Source organism: Anomalospiza imberbis, chromosome 2 (genome assembly GCF_031753505.1).
Source record: "Anomalospiza imberbis isolate Cuckoo-Finch-1a 21T00152 chromosome 2, ASM3175350v1, whole genome shotgun sequence".
NCBI lineage: Eukaryota > Metazoa > Chordata > Aves > Passeriformes > Viduidae > Anomalospiza > Anomalospiza imberbis.
Genome location: NC_089682.1, coordinates 103,950,220 through 103,973,441, shown reverse-complemented (window position 1 = coordinate 103,973,441; position 23,222 = coordinate 103,950,220). Strand labels below are relative to the sequence as shown.

Sequence of the window (23,222 nt, the reverse complement as noted above, 5' to 3'; positions counted from 1 at the left end):
AGAGCTAGATCATGAAACAATTTTCCAAGTAAATACAGATGAATGACTTTCCGAGATATGGAAAAGACATACACAATGACTAATGGTAATGGTCTTATGCAGTTAAATTATATTAGACTGTTAATATGATAAGTCTAAATTTCTTCCTAAAAGAAAATTAAATATTGTTTGATGAAAAAAAAAACAAACAACCCACTTCAAACTCACAACATTCTGTGAATCTGAAAACCTCCTTTGCTTAACTGAGTTGCAAACATCATTCTTCTTAGATTAGTTTTCTTTTTTAAACAATTTTAATTTCCTTCTTACAGTGCTCCTTTATTTTTTTTTTGCTGAAGTTAATATATTCATATCAATATTTAAGGGCTCTGCAACTGATAAAAAAGCAGCCTTCCAGAGACAAGTGTAATTTTACATAAAATGCAGTGGATCACCACTCTGAGTCCTATTTTTAGCTCTATAGATGTTTTCGGAGTCACCCCAATAAGATATCTAGAACTATAATTTTTTTGAATGCAATTAATCCATACCTATATGTGCTATTTATAAACAAAGCAAATTTATTGTGACAATTAGGGAACTATGAAGCAGTTTAGATAATAAATTTTTCTTTACTAAAACCCCTATCAGTATCTGAAACCTTAACAATTTGGTGATTTTAAATTACATTATGAACTTTGGTCCCAAGTTCACCTTGGATAAACACACATCAGTGTTTCCCAACATCTACCAGAAACTTTGACAGCAAATACATTATCAAATTTTGCTGTGTGTGTCTGTATATGAAATATCAAGTTCAATGTTCTACATTTGGCACTGCTACCTTACATTTAACCTTCTTAGAACCAAACAGGTCACTTCAAATTAATGACTCCATACATTTGCCAAAGGATTTCTTGATATTGTGACCAGGGAATTGCAGAATGTGAAGAAGTGATTGATGAGAGCTGTTCTGATGCTGCAGTAATGAATTATCTCCCCAGATAAACATGACCAATTGCTTTACCAAAGGAAAAAAATAGGGAACAAATCACAGCTGAAAGCAGATGAGAACAAATTGGATTATGTTATCCTTAGCTCCCAATCTGAGTGTTACACGAAAACAGTAGATTATCTGTCAGTTCCTCAGACCATTGACAGCTTCAGATAAACCTGGAAAATCTAGACTCCATCTTCTCTGTGTCCTTGGCTGAGATAATTGTAGACAGCAACCAAGGTTCTGGAGGCAAGGCTGAGGACTGATCCAGCAGTCTTGTCTTCTGATTGTAGAACATGTTCCAACCATGACTATCTTGATGATCTCCACTTGTTCCAGCAGGTAAAAATGCTTTTCTTCTTAGGCAACGCTAAACTGCATATTTCACTCCAGATGTGCTAAGCAAAGGGGAAGTATCATAATCCTGGTCCTGCTGGTGACAACCTTGCTTGTGCAGACCAGAGGATGTACATGACATGTGAGTTGGAGGCTCATTAAACTGGAACACAGACACATATTGCTAGTTGGTGCATTATTTTCTAAGGTAATGAGACAGTGGAGCCTATATATGCATATACATGCACAAAAATATCTGCAGAATATGTGTGTTTAATGAGGCAGGCACATGTCCTGCATAATTTTTTTTTTTTTTTTTTAATGCGTACTACCAAGCAATATGTGAGTGACCAGATCATCTTGTAATGCTCATTCTTACTGTACTAGAAACGTCACTGTTTCAAATCTCCCAGGAAAAAAACAAAACAAAACAAAAAATAACAGGAAAAATGTGCAATTATTTGCATCCCTGTTTGGATATGAAGGACAGAGGAAAAAGCTTCTAGAACAATAACCTTTATTCACATATGAGAACACTCTGTTGAGTGAAAAGGACTTAGTCAAGTAGAGACTTCACTGTATTTGGCATACAATGTATTTTACTTCTTATTCTTTCTTCTCTTTTAACAACTGTTTCTTCTTTTTCAACTCTTTGCCACTAATGCATTGAAAAAAAATTAAAAGCTGCTGAAGATTTTGCTACTGCAAAGTTTTACATATATGAAGGATACAATATGTACATGCATAATTCAATCTAGGTGTCTGACAGCTATGCCTATAGACTAAAGACACATGTGCTTTCCTTCATTTGAAATTAAATGATTTACTCTATTTAACCGTGTTTTATTACCATTAAAAGTAGCTCAGTAAATTGCTGAGTTAAAATAACAAATAACTTGGCTCAAGCCAAGTAGAGTAGTAATTTAGCCATGAAGTAATTAAGCCTGAAAAACAGAAAGAAATAGAAGTTTCAGAAAAAAGGGAAGGGAATCAGGTCTTTAACCTGAAGGGAATCGGGTCTCAAGGGAGTATATCTGAGGGGAATCAGGTCTTTAACCTCCTCTGCTGACCTTACTACTAATGTCGGTATAAATTTTATGTCTCCTATATTACAGACACTTGAATCTTCCTGATTTCTTACCATGGAAAAATATATTGTAAATTCTCTGGGTTTTCCAACTGACCTCTCACAGCCTGATTAATTTATACCTATTTCTTCTTATGTCAGTGCTGACAGTTCTTAATTATTTGGATATTTATAGAGGTGAAAAAAAATTATATCCCCTAAGATTTTGTGGTTTTATGATAAACTTTTGTCTTGTCTTACTTGGTAGGTTCTTCTTTCCCTGAACATTTATAAATTTTACATATCTGCAGAAACTTTCCCTAATGCTAAGTCACAAGAACTGCATACCATATTTACCCGTTCCTTGTCAAATGTCGCTGGAACTTCATTACCAGAATAAAAAAAGATACACTTTCATACCTTGGAGTATAAACATATGTTTGAATCTCTTTGTTATCTAATCTTCTTAGTATAAACTAATATGCCTCAGCTAATTTTAACTGGTCTTAAAATTATCTCAATCTATAGACTTTCTTTACATTTTTCCCTTTTGATGAGCAGAAAATCTATTACACAATTCTACATTACTTTTGATGATAGTTTATATGCCCTCCAGATGCTGGCAGATCAAGATTATATAAATATGAAACACATTTCATTATTTATCCCACACTACCTTTTTAAAGTAACATTGACATTTTCTCATATACCTGGTATTCTTGAATATATTATTTACACAATTATGTTTCTAAGTGGATTGGTAACGTGTCTTAACTGGAAATCCTTAATAAAATGATGTAATCAGTTATGGGGTTTGCATATAAGTAGGAAGAGTAGGAGCAATGGAAGGAGTAGGACTTCAGCTGTTGTTAATTATTACTAAGTTTTAGTCTTTGTGGTAAAATAGCATATACATTTTCAATTTATTAAGGAAATAGTTTGTGAAATCTAGGATAACTTAATTAAATTTAGTTGATACTATTTAGGAAAAACCCAAAATTTTAATTTGGAGCTTATTGTATAAAAATACTTTTGAATATGATTCTCTGAATTGACATATATATATAAGCAGAATTTCTTTCATTTTTTTATAAAGGCATCAATTAAATTAATCAAGACAAAAAATATCTTTTACTGATTAGCAGAATAAAGTTTGTTTCTGTGCAGAGAAAAGGCCAGTGTTTCTTAGTTAGTAAAGTGTGATGAAGTGTCCTCCTAGACTGAAATAAATTAATTCAAAACATATAGAAAGGTACCTGAAGCCAAGAAATTAATGACCTAGGAGGTTTTTTGGTACATCTATAATGATAAGATTACATGATATTCTGAAGAAAATAAATAATGCTGTACTGTATTGAAGTTCATATGTTTTGAGAAAAATACTTTAGAAAAAGAAAATTGTTTAAACTAAAGGATAGCATTCCATGACACAGGAAACAAAAGCGTGTATTCTAGTAACATACTTAATTCAAGTGCAGATCAGAAAAAAGTGCTGCTTCAATGAGGTGAATCAAAATTAAATAAATTACAATGGCTATGTTTTAAAGTCAGATCTTGAGACATAGTGCTAGGAAAGAAAATCTCTCTATTTCAATGAAAACAGATTTGAAGAATTGCAGGAACAGGAACAGAAAATCTGAACGTTTCTTATCCCTTGTTGAAGTAATTCCCTCATTCAGAGAACAGAGAAGGAACATACAGAAAACATGACCTAGAAAAGGTCTAGGAAAAAAACATTGCTGCTATTGTAAGAAATAGCTGCCATAGATAATAGATCTCTCTGATCTAAAGCATTATACAGCCTAAATTGTGAAAGAAAGTGTGGTGCAAGTCCTTGAGTCCTGGTTCTCCAGTTTCTCAGGACAGAAATTCATTGCAGCACAGATGTATTTTCTTAGCGTTGATTCTGATATGCAGCATATGCATCAGGACACGTGAATGCAGCTTAGAAATTGCTAAGCATTAATCTAGACGCCAGTATTCAAAATGACCCTTGCTAGCAAACACAGGATCAAATATATCATCAGTCGTTTTCCTTTCCAGCTCTAGGATTTTACACCTGTGAAACACTCTGTAGGACTATTGCCATCAGAAAAAGGACATTAGTTACTGACTGATACAGCTGTGGAATTTTAATTCACCAGATTAAGTTAGATAGCTGAGCAAATTTTCTCCCAATATTTCTTAAAACTAAGAGCAGCTAAATATATTTTCTCACATCATAGGGTTTTCACTTACTATTTAACAAGTACAAAACATGAATATTACTAGCTGAAAAGATTTGTGATAAGTCATAGGGAACTAACAGTTTTCTGTTTGGTTTTGTCACCACCAGAAATCAGAACAGCTCCATTGCATGCTTCTCAGTGCTGACACAGAAAACTTCTTTTCTACACTGCTTTTTTTGGAATGAAAAAGTCAAATGGCATAATATATTTGTCTTTTTTACTGTACCATAAATAATAAAAAGAAATCTGGAACTTTTCAGGAAAAAAAAAAAAAAGAAAAGTAAATTACATTTCTGTTATTTGACATCTTAATAGTCACAGTAAAAATCTTAGATGAAGAGATGTGCAATTTTTTTGTAAATCCAGTCCATTTTATCAATTCGCTTTTTGTCGTCCAAGCACAAACATGGACTTGGTCTTCTCCATCCCAAAAAAACTAAAGTCAGAAGAATTGCATGTAGTACAGTCAGTGAAGCCTGTCCATCTCATGCAAATATGTGAGTGCTTAATTTATGTATGTGTGCTTTGTGGCCAATTTTAGCTCAGGGTAGAGGGAAATAAGGGTTGCTGGAGAAGGTGGCTTATGAACGGTTAAGGATTCCTCATAGAGTTTTGTTACTGCCTTTGGCAGAATCAGAAGAAAATGATCCAGCCAGAACCTCGCCTAGGACCTTGTGGGAGAGCTTCTCAGAAACAGAAAGAAGCAGAGTAAAAAACTGTGGAATAACTGAGGTAGAGAGAACTCAAAACCAGACAAGAATAAATGTTGGTGTTTTGCTTTCACTTAGTATGGGAAATATCCTGCCTGTATACAGAACCTTGACCACAGAGAAAAAAAAAAGGGTCACAGTTAACATAGATTGAATTTTTTTCTGATTAATATTTTAATAATAGCTTTTGTTTCTTTATTTGATTTTTGACTGCAATAAGACATTTTCAAGGATTTCTCCAGATTTCATCCAAGGTATGGAGGCTTTTTATTCTGCACTGCTACAAATATGTCCATATATCAGCTTCATCTCAACAGGGTTTTTTTTGTTTGTTTTTTTTTTTTTTTTTTTTTCATTTAATAACATGCCTAATGATACAGTTTAGTGTTAAGGAAAATATATACAAAATTTAAGACAATTGTTAAACAGAAACAGATAATTTTGATTGTTAAGAACACTAAATAGGAATAGCATATTTAGACATTTCTTGAAGTCATGGAATCAGAGAATGGTTTGGTATGAAAGAGACCTTTAAAGTCCCTCCAGTCTAACCCCCTTGCTGTATGATTAGGGACATCTTCAAATAGAGTAGGTTGCTCAGAGGCCAGTCCAAACAGGCCTTGAATATTTCCAGGGATGGGCCATCTACCACCTTCTCAGAAAACTTGTTCAAGAGTTGCTTCTTGTCTGCTTGCATAAAATGAATTCAGTGTTTTCTTCCTGATCTTGTTTTGTTCCTGGTCATGTCTTTATTGGGCAAAAAGTATCATAAAGCCATGGACTTATGCAAAGCTGACCTAAAGTAATGCAGCAAAGAGTATAGTTCTGTACTGTTAATGGAATCAGGAATAGACAAGAATCTTATCATTTTAATCCTTATTAAAAATAAAGAGGAAGAAGAAGAGGAAGAAAAAGATAAAGAAAGAGGAAAAAAAAAAGATCTGAAGAAAATAAAGCAACAAACAACTTGTTTCAGTGTATCCTCTTTTCCAGTAATTCTTTTGATGACACATCTTTATTTTATTATAGGCACCTGCCATTGAAGTTGAATTACTACATTCATGAATACCTTTTATGTCCATACTTACATGAATAATATTTCTATACTCACAATTTCCATAAGCTTTAAGACCTCTTTAAGGCTATGACAGGAAATCACTTTTAACAAATTGATGGGGAAACTCTTGAGAAGCCTGGGATTCAAACTGAAGTCACAATTTAATATTCATTATGCAAAGTTCAGAGTTAACCCATCATTGTTGAGAATAAGTTTATACAAATTTCATGAGATAATTGAATTCTGAGCAAAAAGTTAAAATAACGCATTATTGTTTAGAAGAGGATCCTATCATTGCAAATATTATATAGGAAATGGCATGAGTTTTGTTGGTTTTGGGGTTTGTGTTTTTATGCCTAACGAAAACCACATCACTATTCCCATGAAAAAATTTACTGAAACAGTCCTTTCAACGTACTCTCAGTTACTCAAAAAGAAATTAGTAAATAAACAAACAAAAAGAAAAAATGGACAGTGAAAGGACCTAGAGAGGGTGCAATGAGAGACTGAGTAATATTTTTGTGCTGCCCTGGCAGTTTATAGCACAATCCAGAAAAGTGTCCCTGCAGGAACTGGCAGAATCTGTGAAAAGGGGATGAATACAGCCTACTTGCCGGGATAATTGTATCACACAATGAGGGATAAATTAAGAAGTTATACATGTGATACACCATCTGTGTCTGTTTTTGTTATTTTCTCCATATACATCTGTTTCTATTCAGCTATAGGGCAACACTCCATCATATTATGCGGACCAGAATAACCCAGAAAGTTCAGTTTTGTTGACAAAAAGAAACTTCTCTTCCTAAATATATGGTAAGCCAGCAGAGTAATCTTTGATCAGTAAGCTTTGAAAATCAAAACTAGAGTGTTGATCCAAATATATTCAAATTTTATGTTTGATATTTATAACTCTGGATGAAGATCTCCAGATTCCATCATGTAGTTGTAAATTCAGTCAGATACTACAGTGGTAGGTGTTTAGTTTTTGGTTCCAGCTGGAATGTAACTGAAATCCGGAGAAAAAGAGAAAATTTTAAAAATCTACACTATGTATATACAGACGTTAACCTAGAAACAAAACAAAGAATTATATCCAATTGTATTGGTGAACTTTAATGATTTTATATCTGATCTCAGGTCCTAGCTGGAAACTGAGCTTGGGGATATTGCTTAGTGTCTTTCTCATCTGCTCCTCTCCTGACCTAGCAGCACAGCTTTGACAACTAATCAGTAAACCAGTACTTGATGTATTTACTGTTAGGCAATGTCTCAAAGTAGTTTTTCAGGCAGTTCAGAAGTGATTGATATAACTGTTGCTCATGTAGTTTCCATTTTTTTTACCCTCATAATTACATCTAACTGATCTGGCTTTAAAATGCTAGAGGTTTTGAAATGCAAAAACAATATAATGTCACACTAGTAAGTGCTGAAATCTTGCAAATCTGAACAAACAGCTTGGAGATGTAGAGAAGGGTGGAGAGATGGTATGTGTTCATACTTGAACCAGAAAATAGTTTCATGCAATCACTGTAAATTGTATATATATAAAATATATAGGGTCCTTCTGAACTATAATTGAGGAAATTGAAATACAGAAATGTAAATACTGTTGCTGGTTGCTGCAAATCAGAATGTTATTCAGGAGAGAGAACTGAACCAATGAATCAAGCAATTTTTTTTTTTCTCATTCAGTCACTGTGATAAATTTCATACTTTCTAGATAGCCCTAGTAAAATAATTCTACCACTTTTGTAGTAGTCTCAAATACTGATCTCAACTAGATTTCAATATGTTCCTAATTAACTTTTTGATTTTTCCTCTGAAAAGACCATCTATCAAAAAAAAAAGTATGGTTTTTTTGGAAGGAGCTCTGACAAGGACTGCAGGTGTTAATAGCATGGTCTTTGAATGACTTTCTAGGTCTTGGGTTGTTTCTGGGATGTGGTTATATTCTAGGGCAGCATTTAAAATAATGACCTTCCACAGCAATGCTCATATCTAACAGAGCTCAAGACTGAGAGACAGAATTCTTTCTACAATGAACATGCTTTAGGAATAAGAGAACTTTCTGGAAAGAACACAAAGGACAAAAAAATAATAGACCATAACCTGATTCTTTCAATGATTCTGTATTTGCCTTAATGTCAAAAAGGGGAAGGGTCAGAAAATTGTTAAACCCTTTCTTAACACAGTTCTTATAACTTCTAGTTGACCTTACTATATTTTGGCTTAGTATCCCACTAAGACTAGCAATTAGTGGAATGAGACAATAAAATTCCTATCACCTCAAAATCAATTCTTAACTATATGAAAAATAGATAACAGCCCATGTTGTACATTTAAATTTTGATTGCAAAAATCATTATGTGTAATTTGAATGTTCACACAATGTGTTTAATCTGTATGTTTATTTTTCCTGTACTGAGTGTATACTCAGGGGAGGACAGGGTGGGGAGGCTTTATCAACCATAATCAATATGGATGTTGTAGTTTGTCTCTACAAATTACTTGCAAAGAAATTAAAATCTTGTAATGTTAGGGAAAAATAACCAATGTGAATCTATGTACTTACCCTGAGAAACATCCTGGATGACATTTTAGTGGTGTTCATATCACCTAATTTTAAGGATTAACCCTCTTGTGAAAAACTGCAGAAAAGATTGATTATTCTGTAACATTTTTTTCTCATGAACAGGCAAATATGTCGAAAAGATGTAGACACAGATGCCTGAGCTCAAGAAAAAAATTTATCAAAAACTCAATCTAGTTTTTACAGGAAAATAGACATTATACCAAGAAGGAAAACCAGTAAAACAAACAAAACTAAACCACCAAATACATACACCTTTTTGGGGGTCTAACAGCTGTGTTATTGTAAATGTTCAATTGTCAGCTGCACTCCTGTCTATTCCCATGTAATTCCCTGAGGACTCATTTTCTGCCTAATATCATTTGGCATTGAGCATTTGTTGCTCCTAGGTTCAAGACAAATTTAGATATAAATGCTCAGACTGGAACGATGAGGGTTGTACATGCTCTTTGCAAAGCAGCTTAATGATCAGACCGAACATTGATTAAGTAGGAGAACTGAGTTCTCACTCTTAATTACAATCCACAGCTCTCCCATCCCAGAAAATTTTCATACTGGAAGATAAAAAACTGACAAGTGGAAGAATAATTTTCAATGTACTTATTAAAGATACAGGATTACCAGAAACAACAACATTCTGAAGCCATAAAAATGGGTAGGTTATGTTCCCATTTCTGGTTACAGAGGTGAGGTATGAGATATTAGAAATTCTGCTCTTTAGTCTTCTGTGTTTTTTGTTGGTGGGAACCTTTCCAGTTTATTTTGATTTGCTGGGGTAGTGTTTGGTGTTGTCTTTGGCATTATTGTTGTTTCCTCCAGTGATAATATTTTGTAAAACATTAAAAAAATCAAGTCATCAAAATCATAAAAGCATTATTGTACATAGCATACCCTTATTAATTCATGCCACTTAGCAGATTTGTTGTTATCACTACCTCCCTTATCATTGTGTTGGTCAGATTTGTATGTTCTGGTTTCTTTATCCTTTGGCCAGGTAAAGTTAAAGGAGCAGACACACTGCTTCCACATGCCCTTATTACACTCAGCTAGTGAGTATTATGACTCGCAGCTGTCTCCAGTTTCATTTATTGCCAAACTGAACAAATAATTTTGTGGAGAAGACTTCATAAGCACTCAAGAGCACATACATTTTTGGGTTTGTAGCAGAGATTTGGCTCCAATTTCCACAGTATTTGTACATTAATATTCAAAATGAATCTTTCATTATGTTTGGAAAGCTATTTTTAAAGTTTTGAGCTGTCAAAATAGATGGATTCTCATTGATAAGGTGAAGCTTATAGTAACTTTGGGAGATAGAAGAAGGATGGGGAAGGAGGATATAACCATTTCTACAAAGAGAACTTTATTACCAAATCTTCAGACAGATTTTTTAAGAGTCCATGCAATAAATCTGACTATTGTGTACAGATGATAAAGTGTCAAGTACTGGTGATAACTCATATGGTCAGTGTTTCAAATCCAACAGAGCACTTTGCCTGTATGTATGCTATATGTACTGATTTTCTTAGAGAACTTAATGTCCCACAGTATTTTCAAAGACATGAGTGCAAAAAATTACAAATTCAAATATATAATTATTCATAGGTGAAACAGTTAAATTTGCAACTGTACACAAATCTTTATGACTGAAATTTATATCTACCTTCGCTATGATTGTGATTCAGGTCACTGGAGTCTGGTTCAATTCCACTGTCATCAATAAACCTTTGGAAAAACAATTGCACTTGACCTACATTGAGAGGGTAGGAGGTCAAGTATAAAAACAGACATTTAAGTGAATACCATAAAATCATTCTATGGAATGACATTTAAAGGCCTATGATGGGCAGCTTACTGGAACTAATTTCCTAAGAACAGAAGAAGAAACAAAATTAATTACTCAGAGGAAATAAAAAGAAGAAAAAAAGAAAAGTAGAAATAAATAGAACATTGACATGCTACTTTTTCTTTTCAACAGTAATTTCCAGATAAAAGTCATCAAGAAAGAATGTGGTGATTATGCCAAATATCATAGAAAATTAATACTATTGCCTTGATGCAATTATGTTACTGTAAAGCTTCCTCTAATTAATCCTATTATTAAATGAGTTAAATTGTTAACAATAGTGTATAGGTAGAATGAATAATACCGATTTCAAACCACAGAGACAGATATTAAGCCAAAAAATTATAGATGTGTATATGCTTTCTGATGGAGCCACAGTCTCTTGGGCATGTTCTTTCCAGTTTTGTATTTAAAACAATAGATGTAAAATTTTGGTTGTAGACCTAGAAAAGATATTTTGTACCGAAGATGTGTCATCTAAGTATCTGAATGCAGAATGTATTTAAATTTCTTAATAATTAGGCAGTATCACTATTATAAAATGTCTTTTGATACACTGAAGAGAAAAACAATATCTGATACAAAGAGCTCTGAAAATACAAGGTCCCTAGCCCCCCTCCTCTGCCTCCCCAAAACTCAAGAGCCTAGTTTTTCTCAATCATCTCTTTCATTAAAAACCAATAAAATAAAAATGAAAAAAGAGAATCACAGCAACAATTAAATGGGGTTTTATTTGTTGACTGTGAAAACTTAATATAAATATATAGAAAATACAGTTCCAATCAAGAAAAAATCATTCCATTTGTGTTGCTTATTCTCTGAATAAAGAAATAGGACCTCACAGAAAAGCTGAATATTGCATATATTGCTTGCTAGACTATTTAGCAAACTCCTGAAGGAATACTTGGATGTTCAGTTTGCCTTTTTTATAGTTTATTAGTTGTTTTTTAGTTACTCTAAAGCTGTATTCAGGATTCAAACCCACTCTTATTCATCAACCATTTGCAGAAAGAAAAGAAAGCAGTTGCTTTTTTTTTTTTCTGAAAAAGCTTTTGGCCTTGTTATCTCTAAATCCACAGCTTGTTTTCTCTAACTATTAAACGTCACCTTATCTGGCACTGGAAGTGTATGATTAAATTTTACTGGTGTAAATCTATGTACATTTAGTAGATTGCAATAATTTATGGTCTCATTTATAAAAATTTGGTTTCTGCTCTTTTATTGTTGTTTCTGAAATTCAAATCACTCTTTTTTTTTTTTTGTCCTTCTAAAATTTAGCAGGAAAGGCAATGTGTTATTGCTAGACTTTGAGATGTTTCTTATTTTTATGTGTAGCTCCATTTTCTGTTTCTGACTGATACAAATGAACATGACCTGCTGTCAGCAATTAATGCATTAGCTAGCGATCTACAAGATAAATGTTATTCATAACATATTTTGACTTTTATAATTTTATTATTTCCATTGTCTGCATCATCTTGCAAGCTTTAAGCTAGGAAGTAAACTTCAAGCGCTTACTGTTTTAGGTTTTCAACTTTGAATCCTTTCAAATTACTTGTTTCTGAATTGATTTGCAAGATAAATATTATCTTCTGTCCTTTAGTAATAGAGTTTGCTATAGGAAATGACACTTTATTTCCTCATCACTGGTTTTAAGCACAGTGACTCCATTTTCTTGTTATAGTATCTATAGTTAGTTATCACCAACATAAATCAAATAATTTCCTACGTGTATCTGTGTATACACTGTAAAGTTTTCTCCATTACAACTCTGGTATATAGCTTAGCTGGTCATATAGAATAGGGCTAGGAAGCAGTTTTAGTATATTGCACCCAGTGTCTACAAAAACCCCAAGCAACCAAATAAATATGAGCTAAATCTAAACATAGATAATACCTTCCCAAAGTTATCTGTTATGTTAGCTGCACAGCAGTTTTTAAAAAGTTTGGATTGATGTAAGTTAATGTGAAATTTCCTACATTGATATAACGTCTAGATTGATTATTTACTGTTAGTCATTAAAAGGAGAAATTATCAAAATCTATATGATTATTAACAGTATAACAGCTTACCCTTCAGATAAATCTTAAAATAAAAGTGAGTTTGCTGACAGACATGGTAATGTAAGCAGAGCAAAAAGACGTGCTACTACCTTACTGTGAACCTGTCTAAAAGACTTTAGGAGTAGAACAGAGACAGGTGAAGTCCTTGAGTGCCTGGCAGCTACAACTGTCCTCACAAGATCTAGAAGAGGTGAAATTTGAAAGGTTCTTCTCATTGCACATATTCTAGTGACTCCCCTACCTGTTACTCTCATTTCTTTTATTGAAGAATAATGACATTTTCATGTAAAAGATTGGAGTGTATGTAAACACAGAAATTAGGTTATGTTCTTGCAGTCTCATCTTATATCAAATTTTTTTTTTTTTTTCCATTTTCTTCATTCTCTTTCCCTTGCCAGGCTGAAGCTGAAAATAGTGAAAATCCTTAAACTCTTCCTTTATATGAGCAAGAAACAAAGACAAGCTATGTGTCCTTGTTGAAAAGACTTTCTCTTTTGAAGCTACAGGCTTCCTAAAGAATCTCAGGAATTAATGCCTCCCTCTGAACTTCCTTCAAAACAGACACAAAAGGGGAGACAAGGGTTCTGGTTTTTGTCAGGGTAGAATTATTTTTTTTTTTTGTCAAAGTAGCTAATACAGGGCTAAGTTTTGGTTGTGTGCTGAAAACAATGTTGAAAACACAAAGATGTTTTTGTTACTGCACTTGCACAGTGCTTTCAGTGCCTCACATGACCCCACCAGCAAAGAGGCTGAGGGAGTGCTCAAAAAGTTGTGAGGTGACTCAGGGGAGCTGACCTTAACCAGCCAAAAGGATATTCAGATCATATGGCATCATTGTCTGCAATAAACCAGGGGATTGTTAGCTGGGAGGCTGTTTCTCAGGAACTGGCCAGGCATCACTTGTCTTTCTAGTTTTTTTAACTCTTGTTTCTCATTTTCCTTTTCACTATAATATTTTAAATTATAATAATTTTTACTATTTTATTTTCTCCTATTTCAATTAACAGATTGTTCTTATCTCAACCCACAAATTTTCTCACTTTTATGCTTCCAATTCTCTTCCTCTCATCCTGCTGAAGGGGAGTGAGTGAGCAGCTGTGTGGTGCTTAGTTGCCAACTGGGATTAAATGATGACATGAAGAGTTCGAATGTACAAGAGGAATCTAAATAAAATTTAACCAGGGTTAGTTGTGTATATTAAGAATGAAAAAATTCATGATTAACAGATTTCAATGATATGTTAGAACTCTCAAACAAATTTAGACAAGACAAACTAAACTGTAGAAAAATCGCAGGACCAGTTTTTTAATCTTATCTCCTCTGTTTCTGCACTGCTTTTTTCCTTCCTCCTAGGAGCATGTGAAAAATATACATATGAACTTTGAAATAATTTTTATGTTTGTTTTCTTGCTTTGTTTTTCAAGTATTTATTGTTGTCTGGCTTGAATTATGGATCACTTTATGAATGTATAAACATATATATACATTTATACAGGATCTTTTATTCTGATCACACAGAAAATGTTTTAATCCACTGCAATACCTGAAAAAAATAACTAATTTGATGTAGAGAATTAATTTGTCCACTCCTTAACAAAGATTGCAGTCATAAGTTATGAAGTTAGTCATGGCAACAGAAGTAATTGTTAAGTTAAATTTTTCAGTGAGTGATACAATACATTTAGCAACATCCATTTCTTCCATCAAGAAAATAGCATCTAGCCATTACCCTGATGTCTCTTCAGAAACAGAAGACCCTTTTATGCAATTCAAGACATGAATTTTGTGGACAGTTTTTCAGTATTTTTCTGTAAATAAAATTAACATTTAGAAAACAAGAGACATAAAAAGAACACAGCATTTTTACAAGAATTAAAGATTTTAACAGTGAATTTCATACTTACAGTCTCTTCTCCACAAACTGGCAACAACATTATAAACACTGATCTTTATTTCAGATCATTTGGGCTGCAACTGATGGAAATAAAGAAACTAATGATGTTTCTAAGAACAGCTGCTTATATAGTTCAAGAAATGTTACCCATGTCTTTTTTTTGCTGCATACAGTTTTATTGAAGAAAAATATTTTGGTGTTTAAAGATATACAGCTGGTTATCACATGAAAGCTATATAAGCTGTATAAAGCTTATATATATATAAGTTATATAAAGATATATAATAGCTATGGTTGTCACATGAAAGCTAAGAATATGTCATCATAAAATCATAGAATGGCTGAAGTTGGAAGGGACCTTAACGATTATCCAGTTCCAAGTCCCTTGCCATGGGCAGGGACACCTTTCACTACAACAGGTTGCTCATAGTCCCATCTAAACAGGCCTTGAAAGCTGCCAGGAAAGGGGCAGCCATAGCTTCTCTGGCAATCTGTGCCAGTGCATCACCACCCTTATAGTAAATAACTTCTTCCTAATACCCAATCTAAATCTACTCTTTCATTTTAAAGCCATTCACCCTTGTCCTGTCACTAAATGGTCTTGTAAAACATCTCCCTCCACCTTTCTTTAGGTGAATGCAAGATGGAGCAGAGAGTGTCAGTATCCAATGAACATGATTTGTGAATATATCAAAGTCCTCAGAAATTTAAAAAACTGAGAAGTATGCAGGTAATACTAAGGATAAACAACCAAGGGCTTCAAATAAACTGGTCTTTTTTTTACTTCTTATCATAGAATCAAAGAATTTTCTGATTTGGAAGGGATCCACAAGGATCACGGAGCCCTACTTCTGGCCCAAAATATACTTTTTATCCCTCTGCTTTTCCACATTGATTTCTACAAAGTCCCATTTAAGTCCCACTTTCCATTATTCCTCTACTTCCCCACCTAAACATTGTAAATAAGTTAACCTTCACCAGCCTTAAAGCGTGATGGTTATCCCCCCCGGGCCCATGGGGATGAGAATCTCCAGGAACAGCTCTAGGAAGGCCAGACCAGCAGCTCAGATTTCCAACAGGGGTGTTATTCTCCCACCTGTCATTCATCCCCTGTGCGCCTTTGTATTGGTAGAAATTAATATTTAATTATGCAGACTAGTGGTCACCAACATATATAAACAGTTGCTTTGTTTCATTTCTTAAAGTTTGATGAAACATTTTCACAGGTAACAGTATTAAAATGTTCCCTTCAGTCAAATAATTACTTGGAGGTTTTCTTGTTTAGACCAAAATTTAACTTTCTTTATATTTCTCCTTGAGTTCTTCCTTTGCCAAGCAGACAGCAGTCTTTCACAAGAATCAAGCTGAGCAGTAGAGGGTCTGTTCTGCTGGTTAGGTAAAGGAGCTGAGTATAACACTATAACAGAAGTAATCTACAGCTTTTAAAATCATGATTTTAACAGGCAAGAAATATACATCCTTTTAAAACCTGGAAGGGTATTGTCAGCTTAACCAACTTTAATTGCAGCAGAGGACTGACTGTAACTATTTGAAACAGTGTAGCTTAGGGTGAAGCCACAGGAAGAACAGCTGAGGTCACTTACCTTGTTTAGCCTGGAGGAGACTGAAGGGAGACCTTGTTGCAGCCTCCAACTTCCTCATGAGGGGAAGAGGAGGGACAGACTCTGGTCTCCTCTCTCCTGTCCAGTGACAGGACTTAAGGAAACAACATGCAGCTGAGTCACATAAGGTTAAGTTAGATATTAGGAAAATGTTCTTCATCCAGAGGGTTGTTGGGCATTGGAATAGAGTCCCCAGGGAAGTGGTGACAGCACCACCTTAAGAAACCTTTGGGAAATGCTCTCCGGTACATGGTGTGATTCTTGGGTCAGTCCTGTGCAGGGCCAGGACTTTGATGATTCTAGAGGGTCCCTTCCAACTTAGGATATTCTATAATAACTATAATTTCAACACTGAGAATGAAATTTGTAAGAGATCCTTTTCTGACTTCTGAAATACTTAAAAAATCCTGTCTAGTGAAATCCAGTCCACATTAATGGTGTACTAAATTACCTGAATGAGAAAAAAAAAACAAAGCACAGACTGACACATATGCAAAGCCATATTTTCAGGCTCCATATGCTCTTACTACACAAGTCACTGTCATTTAAATGAAAAACACATGCTCCTTACTTGTGACATTACATCACTTATACCAGGTTTCTGATAACAGGTTTTTTCTAGGCAGAGGTTCCAGCTGTGTTGCTTCATTTCTATGCATGGGCTGAATACATGAACTCAGACTCCGCAGAGGAGCCAATGTATATAAGTGCTGTGCTCTGCTTTGTTTAGCATTTACTCTGCCAGGTCTTCTTTCTTACACAGAACAAACATATTCTAGCATTATTTTTCTTTGTGGATTTTTGTTTCCTTTTCTTCAATTTTTTTTTATTCTTGACATATCTAATTACGGAAGAAATGCATTAATTTCACAGATAAAAAACATTTCATAGAAAAGGTTTCTGTTCATATAAGAGATCCTAAAGGAATGAAAAGTCTACAACCAATTATGATGCAGATATAAGAAGTAACAGGAACAAAAATCTCCCAATCTCCCTACCAGCTAGTTTGCTAATACTGACAGAAAAATACATATTTTCAGTTTTCTCAAACCTTGATATTGCTATTTCCATCACCTTTAATTAAACTGATTCCCCATATTTTGTTGTTCAGTTGATCAACAAATTTTGCTGCATTTCAAAATAATGCAATTGGAGTTCAAATTGAATGGAAGAACTGATCTGTAACTAATAAATCTCAATTTCCTAAGCAAATAGTAAATTCAGCATCTAATATTATCCAGATTAATAAAATAACAAAGAGAATTTTTATAAAAAAATGAAAATAAAACCAGGGTTGAAACCTAAGCCATCCAAAATAATGGTGTTTGGCTGTAACCTCCTTGCTTATGGAATTCACAAAAAAATTGCTAATTTTTGCTTCTATTAAAATCAAGACACTAATGAGCTTGCCTTTTTTTAAAAAAGATTTGATTGCTATAAATTGCAGATATAACGTAGCAAGAACTATACTGAATAAAAAATTCTAATCAGTTGCATATTTCAGTGACCAAATCTGCAACAAAAAAAAAAAAAAAATCAAAGGCTAATATTATCAGTAACAATTTTGAAAATTATCCTGACATGATGAGTTGTCCCCATCCAGTATCTAAATATCTATACAGTGTCTCACTCTCCTCTTAAGCAGGATGGAAGACAGAAGTAAAGCAAAACCTAAAAAAATCATGGGTCAACACAGAGACAGGTTAGAAAGTGAAGGATAGAAGAAAATAACAGGCGATACCAAGCCAATCGTTCACCACCTTTCAAAAGCAGACTCAGAGGTCCAGACACCTCAGAGGACAGTGCCACTGCTTTGTAATCTACTACTAGGGGTCAATTTTGAGTCAGCTGTCCCATCCATGTTCCACCATAATTTCTTGCTCACTTTCATATTAGTTCTTAAGCAGGACAAACTGGGAGTAAAAACAGAACTCCTCCCAAAAAAAAAAAAAAAACCAAAACAAAGAAAAAAAACCAAAAAAAAACCCCAACCCCCCCCCCCCCAAAAAAACCCACATAAAAGACCCAAACCACACAAAAAAAATCCAAACAAAACAAAAATTTTAAAAAACCCTTAAAAAACCAAAACCACAAAAAACCCACAAACAAATAAAAAAAAAAAAAAAAGAAAAAGGGAAAATTTGTAATTTTCAAAGCCTTTATCTGCTCTAATCATTATTTAGCAGTACCCAAAACACTGAAGTCTTACCCACTCTTTTCACCAGCAGCCCAAAATACTGCATCATATGGGTTGCTATGAAGAAAGCTCACTTCATCCTAACCAAAGCCAGTACAAGTGATTTACTTCTCAATCAAAAGATAACCTAGTTTTGATGATCAATACATGGTTTCTCAAATAGTTTTTTTTTAATTGCTGGAAGCAAAATGGCAAGTACCAATTTCTGCCATATAGCAAGAATGAACTACTTTGGTTGGACTGCAGGATGTTCTATTCACAATATCTCCCAGAGTACACCATGGAAAAACATCGGTTGTTAATTGAATTAGAAAGTCTTCTCCAAATTCTCTCTGTTCTTTTATCAGCAACACAAGATGACACACTGTGCCCACATTTTTGGGCATGGCAGTGAGAAGTAACAATAAAGGGGCAAGAGGAAGATAATCAGATGCTTACCTAGTGTCTTAAGCAATTAAAATCACTGAGACATATGAAATTTCTAGAATATTTTGAAATTCAGTAATTATGTCACATGAAACTGCAGACAGTATAAAATGAAAAAAAAAAAATCAAGTAGGCTGTTACACAGAGATTTATTTCTTGGTCTTCCTTGGTAAAAACCAAGTTACATCCCTAGCCCAAGACTGGCAGATACATCCACTTATACTCGGAACTACCATTCTCAGGCTTTAGCTTTCAGAATTGTCATTCAGATCTTGTTACTGTAACTGGTAATACAGATGAGACTCTTGGAGGATAGTACTTCCCAGCATGACTGAGACAGGATAATACCCTCATAGGTGCTCCGCAACTGCATGTTAGGAGTGTTTGAAAGAAAAGCTGTAGTAGCAGCACTGAGAAATGATAGATAGTCCCAATTGATCTGATATTTCACAAGAACATGAAGACTTAGCTTCCCTGAAAAGATCAATATGACTGACTAGGAACACTAGAAGTGAAGACTTGAAGGTAATCTACAGTCAACAGTTACAGAAAATACTACAACTTTCAGAAATAAGACTATTTTAGTCAACACTGTTTAGCTTCTGAGGTTGTAGGCAGCTCAAAATAGTCTCAGCAAAAAAAGTTAACCAAACCAAAATGCTAAAAAACTCATATATAAAAATTTAATCTCTTTATTCTTCAATTGAGAAGTTCATACAATTCACTTATGTGAAAAATAAATCTTTAGTTACTTTGTCTTAATTGTTAATTTTGCATTACGCCTGATTTTATTGTTAATTAGATTATAGAAAATAAACTGGATCCACAGAAAGAACAGAATTATTGGTGTTTTTTCTGTATATGGGCCTTGTTTCCTACTAATTTTGTTCTTACATTCATTAGGAGTTTATTTAAAGGTTAATATTGATTTAATAGTTGATAATAAATTCCTAGAGGTAAAATATTTTGAACTTGACTATCACATGATAAGCAAGTTATACTTATTTGTTACATGTAATATATTTTAAGAAATAAGAAATAATTTTCTGTATTAAAATTATGACATATTTTCAAATATTAAAACAAGTAAAGCCAAATAAAAATGAAGTAAGGATTCCTGGAGTTCTTCCACTGCCACTTTCATGTATCCCTAATCTGTTCTGTTGGAATTCTGATTATGAGTTGTTGGAAGAGAAAAATACAATATCTTCTCAGTAACACACTGATGAAAAGCAAATGTATATATACATATTTTTATGAATTTTTTCTTGCTTCAGCTACAGAGAATGGTGTCTCCTCTGATTCTTCTTCATTCTCCCTCACATGAAGAAGCTACTCCTCCCTTGCTAACCAAGTTAATCTCTTCTTCCATTGTTTCTTCTTGACTCCAGGAAAGTTGTAGTTGAGGCTTGAGTCTCTGGTTTAACCAGAGTGTTCATTTGTACGGTCTTAGATGCAGAGAGCCTCTTGCCCCGTTGAGGGTGCAGAACACATGCTCAGTAGGTGTAGCATATGTTCTAACACAGCACTAGAATTTCTGCCTCTTTGGTGTGGGTAAGGCATCCTTTCTTCATATGGTTTGCTATTTCAACAGATTATCACACTGGTTTTGCCACGAAGACACAGACCATCAGAGGGGAAAAACACTATAAGCACCTCTCTAAACTCCTCCTCACGCCTTACCACCCTGGTCTGTCTAGTGCATGTCCCTGTATAGCATTATCAAGTGGTTGGCTAAACACAAAACCAAAATCATAGAACACACCCAATACAAGAATTCTGGTTACTCAGGAAAATTCAACTGAAGGGTGATTGCAACAAGGCAGGAAACACATATCCCAGAGGAAGAGAAGGGAGAAGTGCCATTGTTATATTCCCCCATTAATTGACTTCTGGTGGAAAAGAGGAGACAATTCTAAGAGTTAAATCTCCACAATTTCTTTCCTGGAGTACAGAGATGGCAGCAGTGCATGGCCCAAACAGCAGATTAGTTGAAAGGCCAAGTGTTTCTACCACAGTACTGCCAGGCAAAATGATAAAAATCCGGAACAAACAGAAAAGGCTGAACACAGCCAGGTTGGAGGAAAGCAAGAGAGAGAGCACACCACAGAGCAGATGAAGGAACAAAGGAAACAGTATCAAAAGCTATCAGTCAACATTGTGTCAAGCAACAGCAAGCAGCTACCTGCTAAACTGCTACACCAACAATGAACAAAGACTAGCATTTTCCAATCAAAATTAAATTATCTAAAAACTCCCAAGATCAATAAATGAAAAAACTATTTCAATAAATACAAGATCAAGTTATTGTTGTATTTGCTTACATTAGGATGTATTCCATTAACTTTTCTGGGTGATGATTGAACCATATGCTCTCTTTTCTTACTTTATTGCCAGATGTTTCATTTTATTAGGATTGACCTGTTAGCCATGGGACAATATAAGAAAAAAACTCACTGTGCAGGTGTAATTACAGCCAGAGAAGAATGAGGTAAGAATATGTCAGAAGAACAACTCTGAAGACACCAATCTCAGTGAAGAAGGAGGGCAAGATTCTACAAGCACCTGAGCCATGTTCCCTCTGCAACAATGATGCAGCACATGGGGAAGCAGCTGTACCCCTGAAGCCCATGGAGATCCATAGAGATCCACCACTGAAGCAAGTGGGTGATCAAAAGAGGGCTGTCAATCTATGAGAAACCTGTGCTGAAGCAGATTACTGGCAAGGACCTGCAGACCCATACAGAGAGGAGCCCATACTGGAACAGGTTTCCTGGTAGGACTTGTGACCATGTGGGTTACCCACTTCAGACCAGACTGCCTGAAGGACTGTATCCCATGGAAGAGCGACCCATGCTGCAGCAGTTTGCTGCTTAGACTGACATTGGAGTGTTGGGATCCATCCCTGTACAGGCCACTAGTTGTTCACATCAGTGCTTGGCACCAATCAACAGTGGATGGAAACTGAATGTCATTACCAGTTTGTTTTCTTACTGTAAAACCTTCATACCTTCTCTCTGTGAGTTCTCACATGCAGCTCCTCACAACACTAACTCCTTTTCTCTGTCTTCTGCACGGCCAGCTAACTTCTACCCATCCCAAGCACAACCACCTGACCCTTACCCCTGACAGCAACACAACCAGCTGACCCCAACCCCCTTCTCAACCAGCTAATCCACTCTTTTATAACACCCATACTTCTTTCACCATCCTTATTGGACACAGCTGTGTCCTATTGAGGGCAGGGCTGTTCCTACTCTTTGGTAATTAGTATAGCTGCAACTCCTCAAGGGCAAGATTGCCTTTAGCACTATCTCTATTCTCTTACAATCCATCCTTCCACATTGGAGTAGTTTGTGGAGAACTGTATCCCATGGGAGGGACCCCATGTTGTTGCAGGGGAAGGACTTCTTTTCCTGAGCAGCAAGAGAAAAAACATGACCATGACCCCCATTCCCTGTCTCACTGCGCTGATGAGGGGAATGAAGGTAGAGCCTGGGAAGGAGAAAGGGGTGTTTTTAAATGTGGTCTTTTAAGATAACCTGAATGAAACAGACTTGAACCTTCAGTTCAAGGCAACTTAGCTAGTGCAGTAGTATTATGCTCACTAAGGGGAAGTAATGCAATAATGAGAATTAATGACGTGTACTGAAATGTGCAAGATGTTCTGGGTCACGAAATATTGTAGGCTTTTATTTCCTCTTAAAATTATTAGAATTCTATTGAAAAGAAAACAAAGAGATATAGGAATATGTATATAGTAATCATTAATATATAAAATATAAATCCATGGCAATCGTATCATAGCCATACTTCTCTAAGACCTAGAAAATGTGTTTATATTATTTAAATAATCCAATTTCAAATATTAGTAGGTACTAGGAATTGTAAATATAGGTTTGGTTTTTTTAAATCTAATCCAGCTTTAGTATTTTATTTAATTATATTTTGATTATTATTTAGCATGTTCTGGCTTCACATCTGTGAATAAGGTTAATGACACACCACAGCTGTCACTATTTCGCAAACAGCAGTCTGTTGTTACAGTCTACCACAGCCCAGGGCATCATCAGGCACCTCTGTTGGGATGGGCACACGGCATCAGATGCCTCTTAGGTCAGGATACGGCATTAGCCTGTGGGAGATTGTTTGGATCAGGTCTAGTGTGGGGTACCAGAGTCACACAGCCCCAGAATGGCTGGAGAGG

General features: G+C 34.9%; 1 long non-coding RNA gene across 1 annotated transcript; it reads right to left on the bottom strand.

Moving 5' to 3' along the window:
* Positions 1-16,076: 16,076 nt before the first annotated feature.
* LOC137467250 (uncharacterized) lies at positions 16,077-16,474 on the bottom strand. The gene is made up of 2 exons (XR_010995464.1): positions 16,375-16,474; positions 16,077-16,187 (listed from the first exon to the last, which is right to left on the bottom strand). It is a non-coding gene; the product is annotated as an uncharacterized lncRNA (long non-coding RNA).
* Between the last annotated feature and the right edge of the window lie 6,748 nt (positions 16,475-23,222).